This window comes from Rutidosis leptorrhynchoides, chromosome 10 (genome assembly GCF_046630445.1).
Source record: "Rutidosis leptorrhynchoides isolate AG116_Rl617_1_P2 chromosome 10, CSIRO_AGI_Rlap_v1, whole genome shotgun sequence".
NCBI lineage: Eukaryota > Viridiplantae > Streptophyta > Magnoliopsida > Asterales > Asteraceae > Rutidosis > Rutidosis leptorrhynchoides.
The window spans coordinates 222,316,973-222,342,211 of NC_092342.1; positions in this window are offsets into that span (position 1 = coordinate 222,316,973).

The following is a 25,239-nucleotide window of genomic DNA, read 5'->3' on the forward strand; positions in this document are numbered from 1 at the left end:
AATAAGATAGCTTTATATGTATGAATCGAATGATGTTATGAACATCATTACTACCTTAAGTTCCTTGGATAAACCTACTGGAAAAGAGAAAAATAGATCTAGCTTCAATGGATCTTTGGATGGCTCGAAGTTCTTGAAGCAGAATCATGACACGAAAACAAGTTCAAGTAAGATCATCACTTGAAATAAGATTGTTATAGTTATAGAAATTGAACCAAAGTTTGAATATGATTATTACCTTGTATTAGAATGATAACCTACTGTAAGAAACAAAGATTTCTTGAGGTTGGATGATCACCTTACAAGATTGGAAGTGAGCTAGCAAACTTGAAAGTATTCTTGATTTTATGAAACTAGAACTTTTGGAATTTATGAAGAACACTTAGAACTTGAAGATAGAACTTGAGAGAGATCAATTAGATGAAGAAAATTGAAAAATGAAAGTGTTTGTAGGTGTTTTTGGTCGTTGGTGTATGGATTAGATATAAAGGATATGTAATCTTGTTTTCATGTAAATAAGTCATGAATGATTACTCATATTTTTGTAATTTTATGAGATATTTCATGCTAGTTGCCAAATGATGGTTCCCACATGTGTTAGGTGACTCACATGGGCTGCTAAGAGCTGATCATTGGAGTGTATATACCAATAGTACATACATCTAAAAGCTGTGTATTGTACGAGTACGAATACGGGTGCATACGAGTAGAATTGTTGATGAAACTGAACGAGGATGTAATTGTAAGCATTTTTGTTAAGTAGAAGTATTTTGATAAGTGTATTGAAGTCTTTCAAAAGTGTATAAATACATATTAAAACACTACATGTATATACATTTTAACTGAGTCGTTAAGTCATCTTTAGTCGTTACATGTAAGTGTTGTTTTGAAACCTTTAGGTTAACGATCTTGTTAAATGTTGTTAACCCAATGTTTATAATATCAAATGAGATTTTAAATTATTATATTATCATGATATTATCATGTATGAATATCTCTTAATATGATATATATACATTAAATGTCTTTACAACGATAATCGTTATATATATGTCTCGTTTAAAAATCATTAAGTTTGTAGTCTTGTTTTTACATATGTAGTTCATTGTTAATATACTTAATAATATGTTTACTTATCATAGTATCATGTTAACTATATATATATCCATATATATGTCATCATATAGTTTTTACAAGTTTTAACGTTCGTGAATCACCGGTCAACTTGGGTGGTCAATTGTCTATATGAAACATATTTCAATTAATCAAGTCTTAACAAGTTTGATTGCTTAATATGTTGGAAACATTTAATCATGTAAATATCAATCTCAATTAATATATATAAACATGGAAAAGTTCGGGTCACTACAGTACCTACCCGTTAAATAAATTTCGTCCCGAAATTTTAAGCTGTTGAAGGTGTTGACGAATCTTCTGGAAAGAGATGCGGGTATTTCTTCTTCATCTGATCTTCACGCTCCCAGGTGAACTCGGGTCCTCTACGAGCATTCCATCGAACCTTAACAATTGGTATCTTGTTTTGCTTAAGTCTTTTAACCTCACGATCCATTATTTCGACGGGTTCTTCGATGAATTGAAGTTTTTCGTTGATTTGGATTTCATCTAACGGAATAGTGAGATCTTCTTTAGCAAAACATTTCTTCAAATTCGAGACGTGGAAAGTGTTATGTACAGCCGCGAGTTGTTGAGGTAACTCAAGTCGGTAAGCTACTGGTCCGACACGATCAATAATCTTGAATGGTCCAATATACCTTGGATTTAATTTCCCTCGTTTACCAAATCGAACAACGCCTTTCCAAGGTGCAACTTTAAGCATGACCATCTCTCCAATTTCAAATTCAATATCTTTTCTTTTAATGTCAGCGTAGCTCTTTTGTCGACTTTGGGCGGTTTTCAACCGTTGTTGAATTTGGATGATCTTCTCGGTAGTTTCTTGTATAATCTCCGGACCCGTAATCTGTCTATCCCCCACTTCACTCCAACAAATCGGAGACCTGCACTTTCTACCATAAAGTGCTTCAAACGGCGCCATCTCAATGCTTGAATGGTAGCTGTTGTTGTAGGAAAATTCTGCTAACGGTAGATGTCGATCCCAACTGTTTCTGAAATCAATAACACATGCTCGTAGCATGTCTTCAAGCGTTTGTATCGTCCTTTCGCTCTGCCCATCGGTTTGTGGATGATAGGCAGTACTCATGTCTAGACGAGTTCCTAATGCTTGCTGTAATGTCTGCCAGAATCTTGAAATAAATCTGCCATCCCTATCAGAGATAATAGAGATTGGTATTCCATGTCTGGAGACGACTTCCTTCAAATACAGTCGTGCTAAATTCTCCATCTTGTCATCTTCTCTTATTGGCAGGAAGTGTGCTGATTTGGTGAGACGATCAACTATTACCCAAATAGTATCAAAACCACTTGCAGTCCTTGGCAATTTAGTGATGAAATCCATGGTAATGTTTTCCCATTTCCATTCCGGGATTTCGGGTTGTTGAAGTAGACCTGATGGTTTCTGATGCTCAGCTTTGACCTTAGAACACGTCAAACATTCTCCTACATATTTAGCAACATCGGCTTTCATACCCGGCCACCAAAAATGTTTCTTGAGATCCTTGTACATCTTCCCCGTTCCAGGATGTATTGAGTATCTGGTTTTATGAGCTTCTCTAAGTACCATTTCTCTCATATCTCCAAATTTTGGTACCCAAATCCTTTCAGCCCTATACCGGGTTCCGTCTTCCTGAATATTAAGATGCTTCTCCGATCCTTTGGGTATTTCATCCTTTAAATTTCCCTCTTTTAAAACTCCTTGTTGCGCCTCCTTTATTTGAGTAGTAATGTTATTATGAATCATTATATTCATAGATTTTACTCGAATGGGTTCTCTGTCCTTCCTGCTCAAGGCATCGGCTACCACATTTGCCTTCCCCGGGTGGTAACGAATCTCAAAGTCGTAATCATTCAATAATTCAATCCACCTACGCTGCCTCATATTCAGTTGTTTCTGATTAAATATGTGTTGAAGACTTTTGTGGTCGGTATATATAATACTTTTGACCCCATATAAGTAGTGCCTCCAAGTCTTTAATGCAAAAACAACCGCGCCTAATTCCAAATCATGCGTCGTATAATTTTGTTCGTGAATCTTCAATTGTCTAGACGCATAAGCAATCACCTTCGTTTGTTGCATTAATACACAACCGAGACCTTGCTTTGATGCATCATAATAAATCACAAAATCATCATTCCCTTCAGGCAATGACAATATAGGTGCCGTAGTTAGCTTTTTCTTCAATAACTGAAACGCTTTCTCTTGTTCATCATTCCATTCAAATTTCTTCCCTTTATGCGTTAATGCAGTCAAGGGTTTTGCTATTCTGGAAAAGTCTTGGATGAACCTTCTGTAGTAACTAGCTAGTCCTAAAAACTGGCGTATGTGTTTCGGAGTTTTCGGGGTTTCCCACTTTTCAACAGTTTTTATCTTTGCCGGATCCACCTTAATACTTTCTTTGTTCACTATGTGACCGAGGAATTGAACTTCTTCCAACCAAAATGCACACTTTGAAAACTTAGCGTACAATTCTTCCTTCCTCAATACTTCTAACACCTTTCTCAAATGTTCACCGTGTTCTTGGTCATTCTTTGAGTAAATAAGTATGTCATCAATGAAAATAATGACAAACTTGTCAAGGTATGGTCCACACACTCGGTTCATAAGGTCCATGAACATAGCTGGTGCATTAGTTAAACCAAACGGCATGACCATAAACTCGTAATGACCGTAACGTGTTCTGAAAGCAGTCTTTGGAATATCATCTTCTTTCACCCGCATTTGATGATACCCGGAACGTAAGTCAATCTTTGAATAAACAGATGAGCCTTGTAGTTGATCAAATAAGTCATCGATTCTCGGTAGTGGGTAGCGGTTCTTGATGGTAAGTTTGTTCAACTCTCGGTAGTCGATACACAACCTGAATGTACCATCTTTCTTCTTGACAAACAAAACAGGAGCTCCCCACGGTGATGTGCTTGGTCGAATGAAACCACGCTCTAAAAGTTCTTGTAATTGGCTTTGTAATTCTTTCATCTCGCTGGGTGCGAGTCTGTAAGGAGCACGAGCTATTGGTGCAGCTCCTGGTACAAGATCTATTTGAAATTCAATGGATCGATGTGGGGGTAATCCCGGTAATTCTTTCGGAAATACATCAGGAAATTCTTTTGCGACGGGAACATCATTGATGCTCTTTTCTTCAGTTTGTACTTTCTCGACGTGTGCTAGAACAGCATAGCAACCTTTTCTTATTAGTTTTTGTGCCTTCAAATTACTAATAAGATGTAGCTTCGTGTTGCCCTTTTCTCCGTACACCATTAAGGGTTTCCTTTTTCTCGTATAATGCGAATTGCATTTTTGTAACAAACGATCTCCGCTTTCACTTCTTTCAACCAGTCCATACCGATTATCACATCAAAACTCCCTAACTCTACTGGTATCAAATCAATCTTAAATGTTTCGCTAACCAGTTTAATTTCTCGATTCCGACATATATTATCTGCTGAAATTAATTTACCATTTGCTAATTCGAGTAAAAATTTACTATCCAAAGGCGTCAATGGACAACTTAATTTAGCACAAAAATCTCTACTCATATAGCTTCTATCCGCACCCGAATCAAATAAAACGTAAGCAGATTTATTGTCAATAAGAAACGTACCCGTAACAAGCTCCGGGTCTTCCTGTGCCTCTGCCGCATTAATATTGAAAACTCTTCCACGGCCTTGTCCATTCGTGTTCTCCTGGTTCGGGCAATTTCTAATAATGTGGCCCGGTTTTCCACATTTATAACAAACTACATTGGCATAACTTGCTCCGACACTACTTGCTCCGCCATTACTCGTTCCAACACCATTTGTTCCTTTCGTTCTATTAACCCCTGGTCCGTAAACCTCACACTTCGCCGCGCTATGACCATTTCTTTTACACTTGTTGCAAAATTTGGTGCAGAACCCCGAGTGATTCTTTTCACACCTTTGGCATAGCTGCTTCTGATTGTTGTTGTTGAGGTTATTATTGTTGTTGGGATGATTGTTGTAGTTGCTGTTGCTGTTGTTGTTGTTGTTGTTGGGCCGTTTGTTGTAGTTGCGATTGATGTTGCGATTGTTGGGATAATTGTTGCGATTATTGTTGTAATTGCTGTTGTTGTTGTATTGGTGATTCTTATCACCGTTATCCTCCCACTTTCTTTTGACTTGCTTCACATTGGCCTCTTCAGCAGTCTGTTCTTTAATTCTTTCTTCAATCTGGTTCACTAGTTTGTGAGCCATTCTACATGCCTGTTGTATAGAGGCGGGCTCGTGTGAACTTATATCTTCTTGGATTCTTTCCGGTAATCCTTTCACAAATGCGTCGATCTTCTCTTCCTCATCTTCGAATGCTCCCGGACACAATAGGCACAATTCTGTGAATCGTCTTTCGTACGTGGTAATATCAAATCCTTGGGTTCGTAACCCTCTAAGTTCTGTCTTGAGCTTATTGACCTCGGTTCTGGGACGGTACTTCTCGTTCATCAAGTGCTTGAATGCTGACCACGGTAGTGCGTACGCATCATCTTGTCCCACTTGCTCTAGATAGGTATTCCACCATGTTAACGCAGAACCTGTGAAGGTATGCGTAGCGTACTTCACTTTGTCCTCTTCAGTACACTTACTTATGGCAAACACCGATTCGACCTTCTCAGTCCACCGTTTCAATCCGATCGGTCCTTCGGTTCCATCAAATTCCAAAGGTTTGTAGGCAGTGAATTCTTTGTAGGTGCATCCTACACGATTTCCTGTACTGCTAGATCCAAGGTTATTGTTGGTATGTAGCGCAGCCTGTACTGCGGCTATGTTTGAAGCTAGAAAAGTACGGAATTCCTCTTCATTCATATTCACGGTGTGTCGAGTAGTCGGTGCCATTTCCTTCAAAATAGTTAAATGGAACAAGTTAATCATACAGAATATTAAGAGTAGTTAATAGTATTTCGTAGCATAATATGAACTCATTTATAAAAGCTTTTTCTTCATATTAGCGTTTTATAAGTTTAAATTCGGGTAGTACCTACCCGTTAAGTTCATACTTAGTAGCTAATATACAATTTAACTACTACAATTCTATATGAAAAACTGATTATAATAATATTTCACGTTCAAACTTTTACACAATATTTTACAAACTTACAATACCGCTTATTTTACATATAGCATGAAATATAGCACACAATAAATTTGATACAAGATGGTTGTGAAGATAATTCTAGCTAGTACACAAGTCGTTCAGCAAAGGCAATAATGACACGTAATTCATACATCCAGAAACAAGTCATGCATTCTGGTTTTACTAGGATTACTTCCCATCCTTGGTCTTGTGGAACATAACCGTTATGGCCATTGATAAGACAACGTGTTGTAACGTCGTCAAAGGGACGAGGGTTACGTAATGTCCAACAGTCCCGTAATAATCTAAAAACCTCATTTCTTACCCCAATTACCGACTCCGTCACTTGTGGAAACGTTTTGTTTAATAGTTGTAGCCCGATGTTCTTGTTCTCACTTTGGTGAGAAGCGAACATTACTAATCCGTAAGCATAACATGCTTCTTTATGTTGCATGTTAGCCACTTTTTCTAAATCACGAAGTCCAATATTCGGATATATTGAGTCAAAATAATTTCTTAACCCGTTGCGTAAAATAGCATTTGGGTTCCCCGCAATATATGCGTCAAAGTAAACACATCGTAACTTATGGGTTTCCCAATGTGATATCCCCCATCTTTCAAACGAAAGTCTCTTATAAACCAAGACATTCTTGGAACGTTCTTCGAATGTCTTACAAACTGATCTCGCCTTAAATAGTTGTGCCGAGGAATTCTGGCCGACTCTAGATAAGATTTCATCAATCATGTCTCCGGGTAGGTCTCTTAAAATATTGGGTTGTCTATCCATTTTGTGTTTTTTTTTAAACTGTAAAATAGACAAGAGTTAGATTCATAAAAAAAATATTTATTAATACAAGTAATTTTTACATATATCATAAAGCATAAGCACACTTATATTACACCACACGAATACAACTATCTTATTCCGACTCGCTTGTTTCTTCTTCTTCGGTTTTGGTTCGTTTTGCCAAGTTTCTAGGGATATATGATGTTCCCCTAATACGAGCCGTCGTTATCCACATTGGTTTAGAAAAACCTGGTGGTTTAGAGGTTCCCGGGTCATTGTTACAACTTAAGGACTTCGGGGGTTGACGATACATATAAAGTTCATCGGGGTTGGAATTAGATTTCTCTATTTTTATGCTCTTTCCCTTATTATTTTCTTTTGCCTTTTTAAATTCAGTTGGGGTAATTTCTATAACATCATTGGAATTCTCGTCGGAATCCGATTCATCGGAGAATTGGTAATCCTCCCAATATTTTGCTTCCTTGGCGGAAACACCATTGACCATAATTAACCTTGGTCGGTTGGTTGAGGATTCTCTTTTACTTAACCGTTTTATTATTTCCCCCACCGGTTCCGATTCTTCTTCCGGTTCCGATTCTTCTTCCGGTTCCGATTCTTCTTCCGGTTCCGACTCTTCTTCCGGTTCCTCTTCGGGAACCTGTGAATCAGTCCACGAATCATTCCAATTTACATTTGACTCTTCATTATTATTAGGTGAGTCAATGGGACTTGTTCTAGAGGTAGACATCTATCACATAATATCAAACACGTTAAGAGATTAATATATCACATAATATTCATATGTTAAAAAATATATAGTTTCCAACAAAAATGTTAAGCAATCATTTTTAAAGAAAACACGGTCGAAGTCCAGAATCACTAATGCATCCTAACAAACTCGATAAGACACACCAATGCAAATTTTCTGGTTCTCTAAGACCAACGCTCTGATACCAACTGAAATGTCCCGTTCTTATTGATTAAAAACGTTCCGTATTAATTGATTTCGTTGCGAGGTTTTGACCTCTATATGAGACGTTTTTCAAAGACTGCATTCATTTTTAAAACAAACCATAACCTTTATTTCATAAATAAAGGTTTAAAAAGCTTTACGTAGATTATCAAATAATGATAATCTAAAATATCATGTTTACACACGACCATTACATAATGGTTTACAATACAAATATGTTACATCGAAATCAGTTTCTTGAATGCAGTTTTTACACAATATCATACAAACATGGACTCCAAATCTTGTCCTTATTTTAGTATGCAATAGCGGAAGCTCTTAATATTCACCTGAGAATAAACATGCTTTAAACGTCAACAAAAATGTTGGTGAGTTATAGGTTTAACCTATATATATCAAATCGTAACAATAGACCACAAGATTTCATATTTCAATACACATCCCATACATAGAGATAAAAATCATTCATATGGTGAACACCTGGTAACCGACATTAACAAGATGCATATATAAGAATATCCCCATCATTCCGGGACACCCTTCGGATATGATATAAAATTTCGAAGTATTAAAGCATCCGGTACTTTGGAAGGGGCTTGTTGGGCCCGATAGATCTATCTTTAGGATTCGCGTCAATTAGGGTGTCTGTTCCCTAATTCTTAGATTACCAGACTTAATAAAAAGGGGCATATTCGATTTCGATAATTCAACCATAGAATGTAGTTTCACGTACTTGTGTCTATTTTGTAAATCATTTATAAAACCTGCATGTATTCTCATCCCAAAAATATTAGATTTTAAAAGTGGGACTATAACTCACTTTCACAGATTTTTACTTCGTCGGGAAGTAAGACTTGGCCACTGGTTGATTCACGAACCTATAACAATATATACATATATATCAAAGTATGTTAAAAATATATTTACAACACTTTTAATATATTTTGATGTTTTAAGTTTATTAAGTCAGCTGTCCTCGTTAGTAACCTACAACTAGTTATCCACAGTTAGATGTACAGAAATAAATCGATAAATATTATCTTGAATCAATCCACGACCCAGTGTATACGTATCTCAGTATTGATCACAACTCAAACTATATATATTTTGAAATCAACCTCAACCCTGTATAGCTAACTCCAACATTCACATATAGAGTGTCTATGGTTGTTCCGAAATATATATAGATGTGTCGACATGATAGGTCGAAACATTGTATACGTGTCTATGGTATCTCAAGATTACATAATATACAATACAAGTTGATTAAGTTATGGTTGGAATAGATTTGTTACCAATTTTCACGTAGCTAAAATGAGAAAAATTATCCAATCTTGTTTTACCCATAACTTCTTCATTTTAAATCCGTTTTGAGTGAATCAAATTGCTATGGTTTCATATTGAACTCTATTTTATGAATCTAAACAGAAAAAGTATAGGTTTATAGTCGGAAAAATAAGTTACAAGTCGTTTTTGTAAAGGTAGTCATTTCAGTCGAAAGAACGACGTCTAGATGACCATTTTAGAAAACATACTTCCACTTTGAGTTTAACCATAATTTTTGGATATAGTTTCATGTTCATAATAAAAATCATTTTCTCAGAATAACAACTTTTAAATCAAAGTTTATCATAGTTTTTAATTAACTAACCCAAAACAGCCCGCGGTGTTACTACGACGGCGTAAATCCGGTTTTACGGTATTTTTTGTGTTTCCAGGTTTTAAATCATTAAGTTAGCATACCATACAGATATAGAACATGTGTTTAGTTGATTTTAAAAGTCAAGTTAGAAGGATTAACTTTTGTTTGCGAACAAGTTTAGAATTAACTAAACTATGTTCTAGTGATTACAAGTTTAAACCTTCGAATAAGATAGCTTTATATGTATGAATCGAATGATGTTATGAACATCATTACTACCTTAAGTTCCTTGGATAAACCTACTGGAAAAGAGAAAAATAGATCTAGCTTCAATGGATCTTTGGATGGCTCGAAGTTCTTGAAGCAGAATCATGACACGAAAACAAGTTCAAGTAAGATCATCACTTGAAATAAGATTGTTATAGTTATAGAAATTGAACCAAAGTTTGAATATGATTATTACCTTGTATTAGAATGATAACCTACTGTAAGAAACAAAGATTTCTTGAGGTTGGATGATCACCTTACAAGATTGGAAGTGAGCTAGCAAACTTGAAAGTATTCTTGATTTTATGAAACTAGAACTTTTGGAATTTATGAAGAACACTTAGAACTTGAAGATAGAACTTGAGAGAGATCAATTAGATGAAGAAAATTGAAAAATGAAAGTGTTTGTAGGTGTTTTTGGTCGTTGGTGTATGGATTAGATATAAAGGATATGTAATTTTGTTTTCATGTAAATAAGTCATGAATGATTACTCATATTTTTGTAATTTTATGAGATATTTCATGCTAGTTGCCAAATGATGGTTCCCACATGTGTTAGGTGACTCACATGGGCTGCTAAGAGCTGATCATTGGAGTGTATATACCAATAGTACATACATCTAAAAGCTGTGTATTATACGAGTACGAATACGGGTGCATACGAGTAGAATTGTTGATGAAACTGAACGAGGATGTAATTGTAAGCATTTTTGTTAAGTAGAAGTATTTTGATAAGTGTATTGAAGTCTTTCAAAAGTGTATAAATACATATTAAAACACTACATGTATATACATTTTAACTGAGTCGTTAAGTCATCGTTAGTCGTTACATGTAAGTGTTGTTTTGAAACCTTTAGGTTAACGATCTTGTTAAATGTTGTTAACCCAATGTTTATAATATCAAATGAGATTTTAAATTATTATATTATCATGAAATTATCATGTATGAATATCTCTTAATATGATATATATACATTAAATGTCTTTACAACGATAATCGTTATATATATGTCTCGTTTAAAAATCATTAAGTTAGTAGTCTTGTTTTTACATATGTAGTTCATTGTTAATATACTTAATGATATGTTTACTTATCATAGTATCATGTTAACTATATATATATCCATATATATGTCATCATATATTTTTTACAAGTTTTAACGTTCGTGAATCACCGGTCAACTTGGGTGGTCAATTGTCTATATGAAACATATTTCAATTAATCAAGTCTTAACAAGTTTGATTGCTTAATATGTTGGAAACATTTAATCATGTAAATATCAATCTCAATTAATATATATAAACATGGAAAAGTTCGGGTCACTACATAACATTTGACCTATCACTCTTCGTTGGCCACATAGGTGTGTTGGGGTAAGTGGTGAGTGTTATCCGTTTGGGGATCCACTCTTCGTTGGCCACATATCGTAGGATTGTAAGCGGTTACGCTTTTCGTCGGCCATCCTCGTGTTTGAGGTAAGTGTTAATGTTTCGGTTGCACTTTTTGTCGGCCTCATGGTGCGTAGTGGTGAGTGGTTAACGTATTTGACCTATCACTCTTCGTCTGCCACGTACGCGTTGCGATGGGTGGTGAGTGGTTAACGTATTTGACCTACCGCTCTTCGTCGGCCACCATCGAGTCGAATGTCAACATTGTGTTTGTTTGGGGTGTGTATGTTTCACTAGCATTGTACGTATTTTGTTCGTTGGTACGTATTATTGTTAAGATCTCTATGCTAATGGTGTTGACTTGTTGTGCGTACGATTATTTTGATTATTGTGGTTTGCTAATGATATTGTATTGTTTGTGTAGGTGTATGCAAGTGATTGAATTATGTACGTATGCGTATAAGTATTGCATTCACTAACCATTAGCTTACCCTCTCGTTGTTTACATTTTTAGGTTCGGAGGCGGACGTGGCAAGGGTATGCTCGGGATTAGATGATTTCCCCTTTTGATGCTTGCTTGGATTACTTTTGGTTTTGACTTAGGATTGGGTAGTTTATCCCCAAACATCATGCTCGTAGTTGTGTTTGGAACTTAAACTCATGTAGTCGAAAACTTGTATTTTGTACGAAAGCCGTAAAACGACCAATGTGGGCCCGGTGTCGTAAAACTTGTTTTATTATTGAAACATGTTAGTTTTACATATTATAAAATGTTGTGAAAAGCGTTTAGTCTAAAAGTGTCGGGAAGCAAGAGATCATTAAACGAAAATTGGAAAATTCGGACAGAACTGATTTGGCCTTGTGCGCGCCGCGCACATTGAGGGTTGCGCGTCGCGTACCCTCCTGTATAAAAAAAATATCTTGCGTATTCGGTTAGATAACCGGTTGGGTCATTACACTAGATAAGTTTTCTGTAACCAAAACTTTTTTCGCAATGACCTCACCAGATCCGGGCATCTCCCCGGAGTTACCTCAGCGAATTATGAGGATGACTGATAACCAAAGTTTCAACCGGTGTTAGCAAGCTATCTGCCCCCATGATTGAGATATCAAGGAACTTGGTTGCTTGTTTCACGCTCTTGGTTATACCAAGCCTTCCCACTGTATCTAACATTGTACTGGTGTTGATAGAAATCAATGAAGGACAAGAAGATACTTCATCGCGTTAAGAAGTCGATGATGTATCATGAGGTGATACATCTCTTTTAGTTGTAGCACTCTCTAAGAAGTGTGTCTGGTCAGGCTTAGAAGCTGACTGATCTTTAAGGAGATAATCCTTCTGGAGGTCTTATAGAACTACCAAAGTAGTGTCATATTTCCTTTTCGTTGAACGAAACAGATCTCTCTCATCAAGGTAAGTTTGACCTCCAGGCCCTGTTTGATGTTGAGGATCAACCTCATCGAAATGATGATATATATTAAGAGGTTTTCCGACCAATACGCGAGGTTCCTTTTCAAGATTTTTCGGATCTTCTTCGGTTGTTCTAGACTTCAACTTTTGACTTTCATCAAATAATTGAGTCGTGGCAGAAGACTTTACTTCCCTTTTAAGGTGACTTTAAACCTTTATCTTGTTTTACAGTGTAGGGATAAAGTGATTATATACTTGTTGAATAGTGATCTCCGTGCATTTTTTATCGTAAAACCTCGGAAATTGGTGATATGTCAAAGCATCCTGCGAGAAAAACACTAAAAAATGGGGTTTGTATTGTTATGTGTGTAAAAGCCATTATGGTGTTTAACACCTATTTGAAGACCGGGTTCTACACTGAAGTATGTAGAAGCCATTTTGATTTTAAAAACTTATCTTTTGAGTACCATTTGTTGGTACTATCAAGTGGTTTTATTGACAATGCGTTCCACCTTGGTTTGATATGAGGTGAATTATGGTAAAATAGGTTTTGTGGACACATAGGAAAAATCATTACTTTTTGTAGTTGGAAATATCACTGATTTTTTGCGAATACCATAGGATGATTGTTTTGGAAAAGTTTTCTTTAATTATTTAAAAACCATCTGTACTGGTCACGAAATCGGGTTAGTTTTCCATCTTTACTAGGTACAGTTACAAGAAATGGTCGATTCCTTTGAGTCCGGTAACTAGAATATTGATGAACTATTGGAGATCTTTGTTTATCTTGTTGTGAAGACTTCAATGGAGATTGAGTAGAAGTCTTCTGTTTCCATGTATAAGATCCAGAGTTAGAAATTTTTTCTTTGAAGATCCCTTTGAGTTCTTTGATGACTGAAGATACTGAAAGGACCCGTCCTAATCCACCTGGACGAAGTCATCAACATTTGGTCCCATTGCGATGATCGGCTCCAAGTAATGTCCTTATATTGAGCAAATGCACAGCGGAAGACTTAATTCGTACCTGAGAATAAACATGCTTTAAAGTGTCAACCAAAAGGTTGGTGAGTTCATAGGTTTATCATAACAATCATTTCAATATGTTAATAGACCACAAGATTTCATAATCATAAACATAATACACTCGCAAGTGTATGTAAAGCATTCTAAGTGGTTAAGCACTTGGTAACCATACTTAACATTTAATCAACGTCGCATATTCCCTTTATTATGAAATCTCACTACACCGTACCAAGTGTAGTCACCAAAACGAAGTACTGTGCAACCGTTGAATACTGGTCGTCCAGTCCGGTTGGGGTTGTCAGGCCCGATAGATCTATCAACAGGATTCGCGTTTACAATACCCATGTAAATAGTAGTTACCAAGCTACAGGGAAATATGCCAGTGGTACAACTCAACGTAGAATATATTTTTAAGTACTTGTGTCTATTTTGTAAACATTTATAAAAGCAGCGCATGTATTCTCAGCCCAAAAATATATACTGCAAAAAAAATTAAAAAGGGAGCAAATGAAACTCACTTTTGCCGTGAAGGTATTTAATTCGACTTGGTCTCCGATAGATATCACGAACCTAACCATATATATAATATATCAACATATTTTCTTTTTAAGTAATCGTTACATATATATATACTTTTAATATTTTCTTAGTTCGTAGTTAGCAGTCCGATGTTAGTGGTCCACAATTAGTTGCTTAAATAAAATAAATAAAGACCCCATCGTATTCGTATTGATCAGAATTAATCTCGACCCATGGTACCATGTTGTCAAATGACGTGTTGCGTACATAAAGTACCGTGTTGTTAAATGACGTGTTGCGTACAATCATGAGGTCTTATGATTAATCTTCTCGTGTTGTTTACGGGTGGTCCTGAAATATATAAAATTAAATCATAAGTAATTATATATAAAATATCATATTAATTAGAAAAGATATGATTAATTTACTTTTTCTCCAAATATTTTCGTAGCTAAACTAGCTTCGGATACCCAATCTTGTTTTAGTCGTAGTTTCTTCATTACAACTCCGTTTTTGTTGGTTCAACTTGCCACTTCCTTGGATCGAGTCAAATTTTAAGAATATGAACTGTAAATACCTTAGTTTGTATTCGAAATCATAGGTTATAGGTCAAACTTTGGTGAAACTTATGAAAGTGATCATTTTCCATCATAAAAACAACATTTAATGATCATTTTTCTAAAAATACTTACACTTTGAGTTAAACCATGAAATTTTTATGTGTTAACATATTCATAAGAAATATCATTTTTCCAGAACATGAACTTCCAATTCAAAGTTCAAGATGGTTTTTAATTATCCAACCCAAAACAGCCCCTGGTTGCACTCCGACGACGTAGATTTAGTTTTTAAGATGTTCTTTGTAAAACCAAGTTATATCTTATTAGGTTAGCATATAATTATGATATATTACAGGTCTTGAAGTATTTTAAAAGTCAAGTTAGAAGGATCTATTTAGTTTGCGAACAAGTTTGAAATCATTCAAACTATGTTCTTGTTGTTAAAATTTTATACCACAAAATAAGATAGCTATATGAATATGAATTGAATAAGATTATGAACAAGGTTACTACCTCAAGTTACTTGGACAAAGTTACTGCAAAAGATAAGAAATAATCTTGGAATCAAAGAGTGGTGGAGTTAGATCAAAAGGTTAGAAGTAAACTTCTTCAAATGGGTGGTTATTTTGATAAGTTCTTGAAAGAGTTTTCTTATGGTGTTTAAGGCTTGTAATTGAAGCTAAATGATGGGGAAAATGCTTGGAGATGATCAAGTATGAAGTTAGGAGTATTTTGAGAGAGAAATGAGGGTGTAGGTATGAGAAAATGGAGTGAAGAAATGGTGTCCATTTATAAAAACGTTTTTAGTTTATAAAGAAAGAAAAGGATTCCTAATTTTGTTTTCTTACTAATAATTCATACTACTTGACAAATTCTAGTTACCTCATATCTAGGGCAGTAATAATGTTGATTAGGATGTTGATTTGATGTGTATATACCAATAGTAAATACGTATAGAAGCTGGGTATGATACGGGTACATATACCCTAGATATACGTATAGAAATCTTGAGGAAACGGAACGAGAATTCAAATATAGCTATCTTTTGTGAATATACTTATATTATTTTATGTATTTAAGTCCTTAAAAAGTGATTAAATACATTATATATACGATACATGTATAAGCATTATAGATTATAAGTATATATATCAAAGAATGTTACGTATAGTTATCGTTTTGAAAACTTAAGTTAGTAGTTTCAAAATATACTTATAACTCATTGTCATTAGTACACAATGAGATGTTAAACCATCCTTAGATCATGTTACATATATATAAATACATATATATACACAAACGTATAATTATCGTATGTTATATAGTTCGTGATATCATCGGTCATATTGGACGGTCAAACGTTGTGTAAAACACTTTTCAAAAACACAAGTCTCAACAATTTGGATTGCTTATCATGTTGGTATGGTTTAATTTATGTAAATATTAAACTCATAAGTATAATTTGGTCGGAAAATTCCGGGTCATTACAGTACCTACCCGTTAAAGAAATTTCGTCCCCGAAATTTGATAGAGGTTGTTATGGATAACAATAAGAAGGTTTTCATGACAAATATAAGGTGATAATGGAGTTTTATCATCATTGAGTAATGTAGATAAAACGATTCGATTATGCGAAGAATATAAATGAGACTATCGTAAAAGAGTGAGATGAGTAAAATATATTCGTCTTAACCGATGACGTAGTTATGATTGATTTCTTGGATTTAAGGGATTTAAAGAGAATCTTACGTAATAAGATATGGTTCTTTGGTGATTAAGGAAATCAGGATCTTCTTTGATTATATGCAATAATCTGTTTCGATTGCTCTGTCAGATATTTCACTATAAATTCACCCCTTCGTTTCCTTATTTTCCACGACTCACACCTTCTATTCTTTCTCCCTTGATTCTTACTTTAAAGCATTCATCAATATGCTCCATCCAGTCCTGATTCTTGATATACTCCTAACTTTTATATCTGTCATTCTTCTTTTTCATCTACCACCAGAAGAATCTACTTACTTCTACTATACTCTTATGTTTATAGTTTTTCTAATTCTCTCGTGTCTCTATATTGCTATCTGTATCGATATACACGGTTTGTAATTTCGGGGTTATTATCGAAGTTTATATTCTTCATTATTTTTCGGAGCTTCATGCTTTCGTTTTCTCTTCCCGACTTCGAGTCAAGCGAGTAATGGTCCGGAATTCGTAGATATGAAATTCAGAATGAACATAGCTAATGCTCTAAGAAGAAAATGGTAATAGAACGATTTTGATTTGTTAAATTACCAGAATACCCTGGAGAAGACCGAGTCATCCAGAAAAATATTCTCTTGATATGTTTAGAGATTAGATAGAATGTAAGAGTCGTGTGAATGACACATGATGATGGTACTGTGAATCATCATGCTTCATTAGAAACTCAGCATGACTTACTGTAATATAATGACGTTGATCAAGTATCATTATATTATACTAATCCATGCTTCAGTTCCCAACACTACTTCAAAACATTCATATTTTAAACTCGAAGGTTTCAGAATTTAGAAACTAACACAGTTTCTTTTATGTTGCAGATATTACGGAGAGATAAATGATCTCAGATAAGAATAGTTGTGAAAATATCACCAGAAATATGGAGGATATTTATAATAGAACATACGAGAATATCTTAGAATTTCTAATATCAATGGATGATGAATAAGATTTGTCTGTGAAGGTTTAGAATGAGAAATAAGATGTTTGCTAACGATTTCAGCAGGCACAGAATCATTTGGATTCTTTGAAGGCAAACTTATTCTTTGTGATTTGTCCACGGCTTTCTTCATAGTTTCGCATAATCCGCTTTTCGGTACTAAATTTTCTATTGAGCGTTCCTAACACTCCTTTCTTTATCATCAAACTTTTAGCCATTAAGATCATCTACAACATGCTGCTTCATCAGCATTTTCAAAGTTAACTGATATGAGTCATCGGTTATCAAACCGAGGTAGTTTCAGGAGAATTGTGTTTTTTTTAGAATGATTAATCGCTGATGGTAATATTGTGGAATATAAAAGGTTCCCCAGTAACAATAAAGAGTACGTATATATATCGCGGTTAAAATAAAGTTGTTTCGGATGAAAAGTCAGAGTTGACTTGCTGGAGCTGTGACAAAATTAGCTACTTTGGAAAGGGATTGCAAAACGATCTTCGGTAATAACAATGTCAAAGGAACTAGAACAGATACGTGTCAAACGTTTACTCAGTTTCCGAGGGTTTTTCTGGTGCATAACTATATGCATCAATCTTTTCTTCCGTAGATGAAGTGCGGTTGGTTTATCCTCTCGATTGAGGTGTTTTTAAGAATCATGATAGATTTGAACACTGATTGTAATCGTCGAGATACAATGAGGTTTAAGATGAAATCAAGTGGCAATCTTGAAGAAATATTTAGTTTCATATGTTATAATCAATATTTTAATTCATTTTAATTGTCCAATGTCATTAGTCCACAGTCGATAGTCCACAGTAATAGTCCAATAATTCATATATAGTTTAATATATAATATACGAATTAATTAATACGTGTCGTGACCCGTATACGTCTCAGACTCGATCACAAATCAAACTATATATATTATTGTAGAATCAACCTCAACCCTGTATAGAGAACTCGATCATTACTGCATATAGAGTGTCTATGGTGATTCCAAATAATATATATAGATGCTTCGATATGATATGTCAAAACATTGTATACGTGTCCCGATATTTAAAGTGCGTAAAATAATTACAGAAATTAAATGACGATAAATAAAAGTGCGATATTTAAATGGCGATAAATAAACTGCGATAAATAAAATGTAATCGGTTAGCTAGGAACAGTTAGCTGCAACAGTTAACGTGGATTCTTAACAAAATTTTTCATAGTTAATTTGTTTGTTTCTAACAGATTTTATTTTGTCATATGTTTTCTTCTTATGCCACTTGTTGGATTCTGGGAAGTCAAAATCCAAATATGAAATTGAATGAAAATGGTTATTCTGCAGTGAACGGATACGTATATCGGTGGTTGTAAGTAGGATAGTAAATGACTGTTGAATCAGCTTCGACGAATGTACAATGTAACTTATTAAGATGAAATCTAATTATTCCTCGGGTATTACCGACCAGTTAAAAAAAAAAATTCACCATTATTATTTTGTACAAAACAACTTTTAATTACAATCTTTATGAAAACATATATACATATATATTTTCTTCAGATGAAATCATGAATTTAATGAGTTAATATGATATTAATCTCATTTGCTTTTCGGTTTGAGCTAGAATAAGAAATCTCTAAAACTTTTTGAAACCACATATTCTTCGCAGAATATCAATGAAGTTATGGATCAATACTTCGTCGTTCATTATTGTTGGTACTTCTTGGTATCTATGGTGCGTATGATGTTGATGTTTGTGGGACAGATTATGATGTCGAGACGTGTGATGCGGATCTTGTTTGTTAGTGGTGATGATAGTATTGTTGATGTTATTGATGGCGGTGCTGATTATGCTGCTGGTACTGCTGGTGGTGTTTGCAACCTTCGCACCATGTTCTCCAAAGCCGTCACGCGAGCGCGAAGTTCGTTAACTTCTGCTAGTACACCGGAATGATTGGCGGTTGGAGCGAGCGAATGAACAAGATTTGTAATATGGGATAGTATATAATCATGACGAGATACTCTAGAAATAAGAGAGAAAATGGTGTTTTGAATAGGTTCGCCGGTAAGTGCTTCAGGTTCATCGCCAAGGGGGCAATTTGGTGGATGGAATGGATCACCTTCTTCTTGTCTCCAGTGATTTAGTATATTACGAACCCATCCCCAATTCATCCAGAATAGATGATGGGAAATTGGTTGATCCATTCCGGTGGCGCTGCTTTCGGAGCCCGAATGGAAATCCATATCGGCATAACTGTCGGAATCTGAAGAATTCGAACTAGATGCGGAATCCATCTTGTATAATGGGGAAAATGAATTTTTGGTATGGAATAGATTATAGGAGTTAGATTTGGTACTCTTCAATACATAATTTACATATGTATATATAATACCAATATCCTGCAAATTACGGAGAATCTTTGAAAAGATATCAGTCAAAGTTCGCAATAACAGATATGCTAAGATAAGAATTCGTCTATACACTATCAATGCAGTAAATGCAGTAAATGCAGTAAAACATGTCTAGACTTATGAATGATAAGCAGGTAATTTCCTAAGGATGATAAGCAGATGATTTTCGACTAGAAATGATAAGCAAAACTTTTGACATGTAGACACGGTCGAAGTCCAGGCTCATTAATGCATCCTAACAACTACTAGTTAGACACACTAATGCAAGACCTGGTTCGCTACAACCACCGCTCTGATACCAACTGAAAGGACCCGTCCTAATCCACCTGGACGAAGTCATCAACATTTGGTCCCATTGCGATGATCGGCTCCAAGTAATGTCCTTATATTGAGCAAATGCGCAGCGGAAGACTTAATTCGTACCTGAGAATAAACATGCTTTAAAGTGTCAACCAAAAGGTTGGTGAGTTCATAGGTTTATCATAACAATCATTTCAATATGTTAATAGACCACAAGATTTCATAATCATAAACATAATACACTCGCAAGTGTATGTAAAGCATTCTAAGTGGTTGAGCACTTGGTAACCATACTTAACATTTAATCAACGTCGCATATGAAATGTCCCGTTCTTATTGATTAAAAACGTTCCATATTAATTGATTTCGTTGCGAGGTTTTGACCTCTATATGAGACGTTTTTCAAAGACTGCATTCATTTTTAAATAAACCATAACCTTTATTTCATCAATAAAGGTTTAAAAAGCTTTACGTAGATTATCAAATAATGATAATCTAAAATATCCTGTTTACACACGACCATTACATAATGGTTTACAATACAAATATGTTACAACAAAATAAGTTTCTTGAATGCAGTTTCTACACAATATCATACAAGCATGGACTTCAAATCTTGTCCTTATTTAAGTATGCGACAGCGGAAGCTCTTAATAATCACCTGAGAATAAACATGCTTAAAACGTCAACAAAAATGTTGGTGAGTTATAGGTTTAACCTATATATATCAAATCATAATAATAGACCACAAGATTTCATATTTCAATACACATCCCATACATAGAGATAAAAATCATTCATATGGTGAACACCTGGTAACCGACATTAACAAGATGCATATATAAGAATATCCCCATCATTCCGGGACACCCTTCGGATATGATATAAATTTCGAAGTACTAAAGCATCCGGTACTTTGGATGGGGTTTGTTAAGCCCAATAGATCTATCTTTAGGATTCGCGTCAATTAGGGTGTCTGTTCCCTAATTCTTAGATTACCAGACTTAATAACAAGGGGCATATTCGATTTCGATAATTCAACCATAGAATGTAGTTTCACGTACTTGTGTCTATTTTGTAAATCATTTATAAAACTTGCATGTATTCTCATCCCAAAAATATTAGATTTTAAAAGTGGGACTATAACTCACTTTCACAGATTTTTACTTCGTCGGGAAGTAAGACTTGGCCACTGGTTGATTCACGAACCTATAACAATATATACATATATATCAAAGTATGTTCAAAATATATTTACAACACTTTTAATATATTTTGATGTTTTAAGTTTATTAAGTCAGCTGTCCTCGTTAGTAACCTACAACTAGTTGTCCACAGTTAGATGTACAGAAATAAATCGATAAATATTATCTTGAATCAATCCACGACCCAGTGTATACGTATCTCAGTATTGATCACAACTCAAACTAAATATATTTTGGAATCAACCTCAACCCTGTATAGCTAACTCCAACATTCACATATAGAGTGTCTATGGTTGTTCCGAAATATATATAGATGTGTCGACATGATAGGTAGAAACATTGTATACGTGTCTATGGTATCTCAAGATTACATAATATACAATACAAGTTGATTAAGTTATGATTGGAATAGATTTGTTACCAATTTTCACGTAGCTAAAATGAGAAAAATTATCCAATCGTGTTTTACCCATAACTTCTTCATTTTAAATCCGTTTTGAGTGAATCAAATTGCTATGGTTTCATATTGAACTCTATTTTATGAATCTAAACAGAAAAAGTATAGGTTTATAGTCGGAAAAATAAGTTACAAGTTGTTTTTGTAAAGGTAGTCATTTCAGTCGAAAGAACGACGTCTAGATGACCATTTTAGAAAACATACTTCCACTTTGAGTTTAACCATAATTTTTGGATATAGTTTCATGTTCATAATAAAAATAATTTTCTCAGAATAACAACTTTTAAATCAAAGTTTATCATAGTTTTTAATTAACTAACCCAAAACAGCCCGCGGTGTTACTACGACGGCGTAAATCCGGTTTTACGGTGTTTTTCGTGTTTCCAGGTTTTAAATATTAAGTTAGCATATCATATAGATATAGAAAATGTGTTTAGTTGATTTTAAAAGTCAAGTTAGAAGGATTAACTTTTGTTTGCGAACAAGTTTAGAATTAACTAAACTATGTTCTAGTGATTACAAGTTTAAACCTTCGAATAAGATAGCTTTATATGTATGAATTGAATGATGTTATGAACATCATTACTACCTTAAGTTCCTTGGATAAACCTACTGGAAAAGAGAAAAATGGATCTAGCTTCAATGGATCCTTGGATGGCTCGAAGTTCTTGAAGCAGAATCATGACACGAAAACAAGTTCAAGTAAGATCATCACTTAAAATAAGATTGTTATAGTTATAGAAATTGAACCAAAGTTTGAATATGATTATTACCTTGTATTAGAATGATAACCTACTGTAAGAAACAAAGATTTCTTGAGGTTGGATGATCACCTTACAAGATTGGAAGTGAGCTAGCAAACTTGAAAGTATTCTTGATTTTATGAAACTAGAACTTTTGGAATTTATGAAGAACACTTAGAACTTGAAGATAGAACTTGAGAGAGATCAATTAGATGAAGAAAATTGAAGAATGAAAGTGTTTGTAGGTGTTTTTGGTCGTTAGTGTATGGATTAGATATAAAGGATATGTTATTTTGTTTTCATGTAAATAAGTCATGAATGATTACTCATATTTTTGTAATTTTATGAGATATTTCATGCTAGTTGCCAAATGATGGTTCCCACATGTGTTAGGTGACTCACATGGGCTGCTAAGAGCTGATAATTGGAGTGTATATACCAATAGTACATACATCTAAAAGCTGTATATTGTACGAGTACGAATACGGGTGCATACGAGTAGAATTGTTGATGAAACTGAACGAGGATGTAATTGTAAGCATTTTTGTTAAGTAGAAGTATTTTGATAAGTGTATTGAAGTCTTTCAAAAGTGTATAAATACATATTAAAACACTACATGTATATACATTTTAACTGAGTCGTTAAGTCATCGTTCGTCGTTACATGTAAGTGTTGTTTTGAAACTTTTAGGTTAACGATCTTGTTAAATGTTGTTAACCCAATGTTTATAATATCAAATGAGATTTTAAATTATTATATTATCATGATATTATCATGTATGAATATCTCTTAATATGATATATATATATACATTAAATGTCTTTACAACGATAATCGTTACATATATGTCTCGTTTAAAAATCATTAAGTTAGTAGTCTTGTTTTTACATATGTAGTTCATTGTTAATATACTTAATGATATGTTTACTTATCATAGTATCATGTTAACTATATATATATCCATATATATGTCATCATATAGTTTTTACAAGTTTTAACGTTCGTGAATCACCGGTCAACTTGGGTGGTCAATTGTCTATATGAAACATATTTCAATTAATCAAGTCTTAACAAGTTTGATTGCTTAACATGTTGGAAACATTTAATCATGTAAATATCAATCTCAATTAATATATATAAACATGGAAAAGTTCGGGTCACTACAGTACCTACCCGTTAAATAAATTTCGTCCCGAAATTTTAAGCTGTTGATGGTGTTGATGAATCTTCTGGAAATAGATGCGGGTATTTCTTCTTCATCTGATCTTCACGCTCCCAGGTGAACTCGGGTCCTCTACGAGCATTCCATCGAACCTTAACAATTGGTATCTTGTTTTGCTTAAGTCTTTTAACCTCACGATCCATTATTTCGACGGGTTCTTCGATGAATTGAAGTTTTTCGTTGATTTGGATTTCATCTAACGGAATAGTGAGATCTTCTTTAGCAAAACATTTCTTCAAATTTGAGACGTGGAAAGTGTTATGTACAGCCGCGAGTTGTTGAGGTAACTCAAGTCGGTAAGCTACTGGTCCGACACGATCAATAATCTTGAATGGTCCAATATACCTTGGATTTAATTTCCCTCGTTTACCAAATCGAACAACGCCTTTCCAAGGTGCAACTTTAAGCATGACCATCTCTCCAATTTCAAATTCTATATCTTTTCTTTTAATGTCAGCGTAGCTCTTTTGTCGACTTTGGGCAGTTTTCAACCGTTGTTGAATTTGGATGATCTTCTCAGTAGTTTCTTGTATAATCTCCGGACCCGTAATCTGTCTATCCCCCACCTCACTGCAACAAATCAGAGACCTGCACTTTCTACCATAAAGTGCTTCAAACGGCGCCATCTCAATGCTTGAATGGTAGCTGTTGTTGTAGGAAAATTCTGCTAACGGTAGATGTCGATCCCAACTGTTTCCGAAATCAATAACACATGCTCGTAGCATGTATTCAAGCGTTTGTATCGTCCTTTCGCTCTGCCCATCAGTTTGTGGATGATAGGCAGTACTCATGTCTAGACGAGTTCCTAATGCTTGCTGTAATGTCTGCCAGAATCTTGAAATAAATCTGCCATCCCTATCAGAGATAATAGAGATTGGTATTCCATGTCTGGAGACGACTTCCTTCAAATACAGTCGTGCTAACTTCTCCATCTTGTCATCTTCTCTTATTGGTAGGAAGTGTGCTGATTTGGTGAGACGATCAACTATTACCCAAATAGTATCAAAACCACTTGCAGTCCTTGGCAATTTAGTGATGAAATCCATGGTAATGTTTTCCCATTTCCATTCCGGGATTTCGGGTTGTTGAAGTAGACCTGATGGTTTTTGATGCTCAGCTTTGACCTTAGAACACGTCAAACATTCTCCTACGTATTTAGCAACATCGGCTTTCATACCCGGCCACCAAAAATGTTTCTTGAGATCCTTGTACATCTTCCCCGTTCCAGGATGTATTGAGTATCTGGTTTTATGAGCTTCTCTAAGTACCATTTCTCTCATATCTCCAAATTTTGGTACCCAAATCCTTTCAGCCCTATACCGGGTTCCGTCTTCCCGAATATTAAGATGCTTCTCCGATCCTTTGGGTATTTCATCCTTTAAATTTCCCTCTTTTAAAACTCCTTATTGCGCCTCCTTTATTTG